We start from the raw sequence: 9,723 nt of genomic DNA, 5'->3' as shown, positions 1-9,723 counted from the left end.
TTAAGGCTAAGATCGTTCAAAGTATGTTCCATTACGCGTACATCGAGTCATGGGATTGGGGTCCTATAAAAAGGCCAACACCCAAAACTCGTAGCTTCCTTTTTTGCCTTTGCCTGCCAAAAGTGTGAGGACCCTCTCCAGGCTTTGGGTGTAAACCACCAAGTCGGAGTAGGACTCTGTCACTCTCAGAATTGTACACTTTTTAAATTCTTGCGACGTTGTTAGCCTTCGGAGGATTTCAAGCAGCAAACCGGTAAAGGAATATAAGAGTTTGAGCTTAAAGTGGTTCATTAGATGTTGCTACATTCTGTGTATGAGAGTGTGAGACTGTAAAGTGAACAAAACAATATGGGGTGCAAGGGAGTGTAAGAATGGAATGTTTCAGAGCAAGCGGCGCTAGTCGCGGGGACGAGATGGCCTTGGCACCTGGTGAAAAACAACTTTGAGGAAAACTACAACCAGGAGGAGTGAGCAAGCGATTCTGCAAGGGAAGAAAGACCAATGAGAGCAAGCTAAAGTTAACTGCAGTATACACATAGCCAATAAAATAATGCCAGGATGCCTTTGTTCATGTGCCATTTGCATATTGTGTGGTATAACTCATTGCTGGGCAACTCGGATGAGAGTAGTCTGCTGGTGGCAACAGCGGCGTACAGGCTGTATTGAGAGGGACCCGAGACCCAGGTGCTTGTATTAGATCTGCGTGTTAGGAATAAATCCACTCGTGTGTGAAAATGCCGGCTTCCTGATACCTTTCTATTGCAGAACGAGCGCGCAAATTGTTGGATGAGTGGCAGTTGGGTAAGGTCACAAATTGGAGTCAGATTACTAACTTGAGTTTATGTTGAATTAGAAATAAAATTCCAACAATTTATGGTGACCCCGACGTGATGCAAGAGAGGTAAAAGAAGTCTGGGACTTCAAGAAGTCTGGGACTTCATGAAAAACCACAAGAGTCTGGGACTCGGGTCTGGGACCCACGTCCACACCAGGTGACGACCTGATAAAGGAGCCACACGTCCGACCGTCTTTCCTCTTGGGCCCACAGTGAAACAAGGTAGGCAGATTCCTTTTCAAATTCTGCACATTGGCAATGCTAAATTATAAGAGGAAGGAGGAGCGGAACGGCGTAAAAGTGTAAAAGTGTGGACGATAGTAGGGTATAAAATCTGGGATTTACCTACTAGAATAGTTTGGAACTATTCGTGGTTACGATACGGTTTAAAATCTGGGATTTACGTATCAGTGTGGAAGCGTGGAAGTGTGTGAGTGTGAAAACTAAAATTGTTCTGCGTAAAAAGTGATTGGGACACACACGGGTGGATTTCAGGATGGCGGATAAGAGGGAGTGTGATAGGGGTCTCGGGTGTGGCACTTCAGACGAACGGACTGAAGTCTGGTCGGAGATTAATGGTCATTACGCTAAACTGGAATCACAGTTGATTAGTGGAACAGAAAGTAAGAAAATTTAAGTAAGAAAAAGTAAATTTAAGTAAAATTTAAGTAAGAAAAAGTAAATTTAAGTAAGAAAAAGTAAGAAAAAGTCAGAAGTTGTTTTTGAAATTAAAGAAGGATGAATTGTTTTGCGGAGAACCTGGAACATGGGACGTGTCGAAGTTAGCGCGGCAGTGACAGAAAAAGGAATGCAGAATGTTGTAAATGTGGTTGTGAAAGTTATGGTGGAAGATGGCATAAAACAATGGATGAGTTATGGAGAGAACTAGAAAGTCAGTTGTTGGCATGTGTGGAAAAGAAGATGCAAAAAGTAAAACAAGCAAAGTGGAAAAAGTGTGGGTGAAATGGAAGGAGGATAAAAAGGTTAATAGAGATAAATGTACATTTGCACATTTGGCTAAGGATTTCAAATGGCAGAAAGGGAAGTCATTGCAGTGGAAAAAGAGTTGAGGGAGAAGATAGAGGAAAGTGGATGGACAAAGAGGAGAAATTTAACCAAAGAAAAATAAAGGAGTATGAAAAGTTGCAGTGCAATTTGCATGAAATGTGTTTGATGATGACTGCTGTGGCTGCTGGTCAGGAGGGAAAAGAGGGTCACTTTGACCCGCCATTGGGTGTTGCAAAACAGGGCAGGATCGCTGCACCCCCGAGCACACTGAGCCATCCCAAACTGCATCTAATGGTCAACGAGTAACTTTGCAAGCCTCAGTTTACGAACTGGGTGGGGAAGGAATTTTTGTAGAGACTGCAAATACTGAAAGGACTGACGGACTAAAACTTGTTGTAGAGGACATAGGCGGGGGAAATCGACAGGAAATCGTGGTGACTGACCAAATGACCCCCAACTCAAAGACATACAACTGGACAGAGCAGTTAGACAGGCGAACTGTGGACAATATGCATCCCAAGATCCAGAGTGGTTGTCCTTAGTGGACAAATTTAGAACCAGTATGAGGAAAAAAAAAAAAAAAAAAAAACAGACGCAGACATTGAGAAAGGGGAGGGGGAACCCATTGTTTGATTTCACACTCCCCCCTCCAACTGACCCCCCACCTCTTGCCACATAGATGCGACGCGCACACTCAACAGAGGATGACTGGAGTAGACAAGCAACAAATGACAACAACTGTTTGACCACTAATTATGAAAAGAGTCAGATCAGACCTCAATCTGAATTTCAAACTAGACCATCTGATAGATATACCTGACCAATGAGAAATTACCCCATGATACCAGCCCCTCGTGGGTAAGTTTATCAAGAAATGACGTTGGAAAATTTAGATTTTTTGCAGAAGATGCTCCCCGCATTAATGGGCGGCGCCAAGCCCTGGATCCAAGCTTTCAGGAGACACACTGATGGTATGAATTTGGCTTGCGGCGACATGGTAAGATTAATCCAGGCATGTTGTTCCTCAATTCACCAATCTGACGAAGTCCTGAGGCATTCTGGCCTCAATATGGTTGAACCTGATTGGTTGTTTGCTCCTTTCACCATGCGACTGTTTGCTGTGCTCCAGGATGTCTTTCATTCTTCCGCGTCAGTCGTAGCAAAACTTCCAGACTTGAAACCCACCATGGATCCCGCTGCACACCTCAGTGCTTGCCAGACCGCGTTGACAGATAAGACCAGTTCACATCCATCTTGCGACAAGCCGCTTTGTGTGATTTGTAGACATGTGCATCTAGACACACTTTCCATGGAGGTCAGGGAGAAGCTTTCTGAAGACCCTGATCTGCTGGAAGGTAATGACGGTTATTTTAATCAACATGTGACTCACCACGGAAAATTATATGTTCACAGGCAAAACAAATCAGATGAGGGAGTGAAAGGAATGCAGGAACGGCTTCTGAGACTTCAATTAGCACAAGCGCGGAAAAAAAAAAAAAAAAAAGCAATGGACACAAAGTCCAAAAAGGGGGTGGCAGATCAACGGATGTGGATGGTTGAGGGACGGCCGGCGAGAGGCAGAGGGGCGTGTTGTGGAAGGGGGAACACCAAAGGAGGTCATGGCGGCTCTCGCCAAGCTCCAAATCAAGGCTGCTTCAGGTGTGACGGTATGGACCATTGGTGGAGACAGTGCACATTTCCTTGGCTAGAAGAAAGCCAGCACCAGGGCCATCCTCCCCCGAGGGGAGACAGAGGAAGACAACCTCCACGAAGCAAGGACTTGGGCAACGTGGCCCTGCTCCCTGGCGACAGCAACAACTGAGCAAGCTACACCAGCAGGCGGTCATCAGCCACCTCTATGCAGATGACGATGACTGGGCCAAAGATGGGTTTTGTTGGTCTTCCCACAACTCTACCTGTCTCCACACCACAAAATGACTTCTATTGCTGGACAAACTCTCAACCACCACTTGGTGTTGACTGAAAATCAAACGCCTATTCATCGCATGTGGCAAGACCTATGACCAAAGACACAAGCAGCCATCTACATGAACTAAAGGAGGGAGGGAGTGTCTACTTGACGTTCCTGCGGTGAAAACCCTGAATCGACTTGTTCTCCTCCTGCCTCAGCCGACTCTCTCCATCTCACACTGTTGTATGCCTGCAACAATGATTTAATTATTAGGAAGCATTTCAAACAATCAAAGGCGATGAGTGGAAATTGACTAGTCATCACATTTTTGTGGAGAGACAAGGCATTGCGACGTACACATCACTGACAGATAAGCGATCTCAATTGTTCATGATAGGTGAGTCATTCACACCACACATAACTGGCTGTAGGAACAGGCTGGGAGGCACGTGAACTGGGACCCATTGTGTGGTAATGCCAATTGGCCAGTGATCGAACACAAGGTGAAATTTCCTTGGTAATGTATTCCCAGAGCACTGAATGTTTTTGTATCCAGGTTGACGCTGTGGATTCTGGGTTGCTGGAGCATGTCACACGCTCTCGATTTCACGGCAGGGAGCTCGCGGACCACGAGGACGCCGCTTTGCTTTTGGACAAGTTGCCGGACTCGTTGTGGTCCGGGGGCCCCACTGACATAAGTTTTTGCCACCCCGTTCTTCCGGTATCATTCAAAGTGACACATCATCATTTTGGAGTGCTCCAATGCACATGCAAACCTAGGTCGGCAGGTCGCATTACTAACACTCTTTAGGGACTGTGTGAAGTCGGAGTCCTTGAGTTATCGGACTCCTCTTTCCACACTCCCATTCTCCCAGTTTTGAAAGCGGATTGTGTAAATTACCATATGGCATTTGACTTTAGGAAAATTAACAAAATTACTGAAAACGCCTTGCATTCTTGTGCCGCTATCAAACATCGCTGTTTGAGCAGGTTGAGCCGGACGATGCAATAGTTCACTGTGATTTATTTGGCTAATAATTTTCTTTTGGCTGCTACTGGCAGAAGAGTACAGACAATATATTGCTTTTAGATTTAACGGTTGTACATTACAATACACACACGTCTCCCAAGGCAGGAGGCTAAGCTCTGGGATTTTCAAAATAAGTATTTGCGCGAAGTGCAACAAACGGAAGAGGTACCGGAGGGCGCTATTTGATTCAATATGTTGACAACTTATTAATTGGTGAGTTGGCTTAAATCCGTTTAACAACTACTTCTTTATATCTTACTCGACTTGGTGAATTGGGGTTCTAAGTGTCACAGAACAGGTTACAGTGATGCTGACGACAAGTGCAATTTTTGACATGACTGCGTTGAGATGACGCCAGCGACCATACAGTTGATTGAACAGGCTGTGAATAATGAGAGAAAGAGAGTGCGCGGAGAGCAGCAGGGGAATGTGGAGTCGCCCGTGCGCACGCCAGGGGCGGCGCTAGCAGGAGACGGGGGCACCACTAGTGCAGGGAGTAAGAGGACTCCGAAGCTGATGAGGGAGGAGGCATCGCGGAAGTTGTTTGATGGACATAGGGTGCTTTCCCGGAAGTGGACTGAACCTCGCTGGAAAGGACCGTTTAGGGTTTTGGCTAGAACTTCACACGCTGTCCAATTGGAAACTAAAGGACGAAAGTGGTACCATTACTCACAGTTGCGTGCGACCCCAGACTTTGTGCCTGCCAATGGTGAGTTTAAAGGTTGACCGCCCGGACGGGCAGGTCAAGAGAGGGAATGTGACGATGGTGAGAATTGGATCAATGTCGGACTCGAAAGTGTCTGAACAAAGACGACGACGATGCGAATGTTTAACTTTATTGACTATTTTGCTTGCTGGCTTGTGCTTTGTGTGGACTATGTTGGTGTTTGAACATATGGTGCGGGATGACAGAAGTGATGCAGCGAAAGGAGAACGAGTGATGGTGTATCATTCCTGCAATGGAACGGTATGGTATGAAGCAGAGCAAGATGGTGGTAAGACGCTGACACAGACACAACAACTACCGCTAAATCTGAAGTGTAAACAACTGACACAGGTATTTCTATGGTCACTAATAATTGGCTCCTGATGGCTGAACAGGCCGCTAACAATACTAACGAGAATTGTTTGGTATGTTTAGGTGCAAGACCAGTTTTGAAAATCATGGCAGCAACTGCTGTATCCAAAACCTGTCTCTTTGGTTTCCTGTATAACAAGACTCTCCAAGGAGAGTGCAGCCAATTGGATTTGGCCTTTCCACTGACACATATGGAAAAGAATAAGCCCATTTTCGACACCCATGTTGCACAACAAAATTTCACCTGCCTAAAGTTGAATGGGACTGGCCCTGGGATTGGAAATATGCAGGAGTCATGGTGTAATGAAAATGTGTCTTTGCCAGCAGGAATTCCTCTCGCTCGTGCTGATGTTTGGCTGTGGTGTGGAGCGAAAGTGTTGTACGATAGGCTTCCCCCCAATGCCTCAGGTAAGTGCGCCCTAGTAACGCTGATCATGCCAATTAGTGTGACAGCATTAGACATGGCCAGAATAAATTGGGAAGGTGTTGGACGGTGTGGAAGAATCCCCTTCCTGGTGAGGAAGAAAAGGGACATGCAAGAATGGTTGAAGGAAGGAGACCCCACGTACATAGATCCAATTGGAGTTCCGAGAGGGGTCCCTGATCAATATAAATTGGTGGATCAAGTGGCGGCAGGATTGGAGAGTATTTTCCTGTTCATTACAGTAAACAAAAATGTGGACCGGATTAATTATGTCCACTACAATGTTCAACGATTGGCGAACTTCACCACCTCGGCTCTCCAGGCAGTGCATGAGCAATTGGCAGCCACGTCTCTTATGGCATTAAAAATAGATTGGGTTTAGATATAGTGTTAGCTGAAAAAAGAGGAGTGTGTGGTATTTTGGGGGATCGGTGCTGTACTCTGATTCCCAACAATACGTCTCCTGACGGTCGCCTTACTAAGAAGGCATTGGAGGGTCTGCGCACGCTAAGTAACAAAATGAAGGAGCACTCAGGTCTGGACACCAGTTGGTACTCTGTGGACTGGTTAAACGTCAAATACAAAAGCTTGATTGCATCAGTACTGATTTCTATTGCTGTGTTTGCCGCTATTATGGTGTCATGCGGATGTTGCTGTATTCCATGTATCAGATCATTAACTGTTAAGACAATTGAACGCACGTTGGGGCCACTTCCTCCGGGTGGCCAGTACATGATGATCCCTCAGAAGGACCCCCCAGGAGGCGGAGACAGCTGTGGCCCTCCGGGAGTCCGGGATGTGAGTATGTGAAGGCGGCCTCAGGGACCTGAGGCCATGAGGAGGGAATGAAATTTTCTACTGATTTTCTACTAGAATGAAATTTTGTACTGATTTTTAATTTTCTACTATGTTTTAATTGTTTACTGATTTTTAGCTTATGGCTATTGATTTTAGCTCGTGTTTAACAATAAAACAAGGTTTTCGAGTGATGACCTCAGTCGTCTGAGGTCATGAGAGGGAATAAAGGAATATAAGAGTTTGAGCTTAAAGTGGTTCATTAGATGTTGCTACATTCTGTGTATGAGAGTGTGAGACTGTAAAGTGAACAAAACAATATGGGGTGCAAGGGAGTGTAAGAATGGAATGTTTCAGAGCAAGCGGTGCTAGTCGCGGGGACGAGATGGCCTTGGCACCTGGTGAAAAACAACTTTGAGGAAAACTACAACCAGGAGGAGTGAGCAAGCGATTCTGCAAGGGAAGAAAGACCAATGAGAGCAAGCTAAAGTTAACTGCAGTATACACATAGCCAATAAAATAATGCCAGGGTGCCTTTGTTCATGTTCCATTTGCATATTGTGTGGTGTAACTCATTGCTGGGCAACTCGGATGAGAGTACGTCTGCTGGTGGCAACAGCGGCGTACAGGCTGTATTGAGAGGGACCCGAGACCCAGGTGCTTGTATTAGATCTGCGTGTTAGGAATAAATCCACTCGTGTGTGAAAATGCCGGCTTCCTGATACCTTTCTATTGCAGAACGAGCGCGCAAATTGTTGGATGAGTGGCAGTTGGGTAAGGTCACAAATTGGAGTCAGATTACTGACTTGAGTTTATGTTGAATTAGAAATAAAATTCCAACACCGGTAAGGAAGTCATTCTAAATTCTAAATCCATCCGATAGCCCAACTAATAATGTCATTAATTCGCAATGTAGGAGAATTGAAACTGATCACTTTGATTCTCTTCCAAAATTGGTATTAGACTTTTTAGAAACTTTCCACTCCTTTCATTATGTTTTAAATCCTTTACTTCATTATACCTGTTTTTGTGCATGGTTTTTCATAGCCTTGGACGAAGTTTTATCTTAATCATTTATTAGCTGAAAGACAAAATGTATTGAACGTGTTTTTGTGTTTTATGTATTAAGGGGACTTGGTAGGCCCAGCCATGTACTTTTTGATACTGTGAATAATTATTCGCTTTGCTTTCGCTAAATAAATACTTCAAAATTTCATTCTTTATTCTATCTCTGTCATTTTTATAAACCAAAATTAGAGATCCTCCTAGTCTTTTGTAAGTGAAGTAATGATATTGCCTTTACATCGGCAGTGCCATTCTTGATTAAAGTTTAGTTACTCAGAGTTGGTTGAAGTTAAAACAAACGTACCCGAGTGGTCGTATAAGACTGCTAAACCCTATTCTGGTCTTAACAAGTGCAAATGATCTTTTAGAACGAGGATCAGCCATATATATAATTTGCGTGTTTTTTCTACCTTCTCGTCTCAACGGTTACTCGACGAGTCGGCGGATTAAAGTAAGATGGGTAGACGCTTAAAAACTTAAAGGCTGTGAGCACCAGAACGTATCCTCTTCGACACCGGCTTACGCAGATGTCCGTCGCCCGGCGATACAGCGTTAGAGCTGTGCTGGACTAACGGGACGTCTTAACCCTTTAAACGGAGAGTCGGTCAGGACTGTTAGTTGTCCTCAGATAGCTGACAGGACTGCGGTAAGAGCAGATCAGTCATGATATATATATATATATATATATATATATATATATATATATATATATATATATACACACATATATATATATACACACACACACACACACATATATATATATATATATATATATATATATATATATATATATATATATATATATATATATATATATATATATATATATATATATGTGTATATATCCATCCATATATCCATCCATACATCCATCCATCCATCCATCCATCAATTAAAGGAACATAAGAGTTTGAGCTTAAAGTAGTTCATTAGATGTTGCTACATCCTGTGTACGAGAGTGTGAGACTGTAAAGTGCTGGTCGTGTGACTGGTGGGGCAAGACAGGATGTGTGGTGCAAGGGGGTGCAAGAGTGGAATGTTGCAGAACAAGTGGTGCTGGTCGCAAGGAAGATGCAGAGACGAGTAACACAGAGGCAGCTGGTGGAAAACAACTGTGAGGAAAACTCCAACCAGGAGGAGCAAGCAAGCGATTCTGCAGGGGAAGAAAGACCAATGAGAGCAAGCTAATGTTAACTGCAGCATACACATAGCCAATAGAATAATGCCAGGATACCTTTGTTGCTGGGTCATTTGCATATTGTGTAGTATAACTCATTGCTGGGCAACTCGGAAGAGAGTACGTCTGCTGGTGGCAACAGAGGCGTACAGAGCTGTATTGAGAGGGACCCGAGACCCAGGTGCTTGTATTAGATCTGTGTGTTTGGAATAAATCCACCCGTGTGTGAAAATGCCGGCTTCCTGATACATTTCTATTGCAGAACGAGCGCGCATATTGTTGGATGAGTGGCAGTTGGGTAAGGTCACAAATTGGAGTCAGATTACTCACTTGAGTTTATGTTGATTTAGAAATAAATTCCAACACCATCCATCCATCTATCTATCTAATATCAAA

The sequence above is a fragment of the Hippichthys cyanospilos genome, chromosome 6 (genome assembly GCF_059441005.1).
Source record: "Hippichthys cyanospilos isolate Australia breed blue-spotted pipefish chromosome 6, RoL_Hcya_1.0, whole genome shotgun sequence".
Taxonomy (NCBI): domain Eukaryota; kingdom Metazoa; phylum Chordata; class Actinopteri; order Syngnathiformes; family Syngnathidae; genus Hippichthys; species Hippichthys cyanospilos.
Note: the sequence above shows the minus strand (reverse complement) of the source record.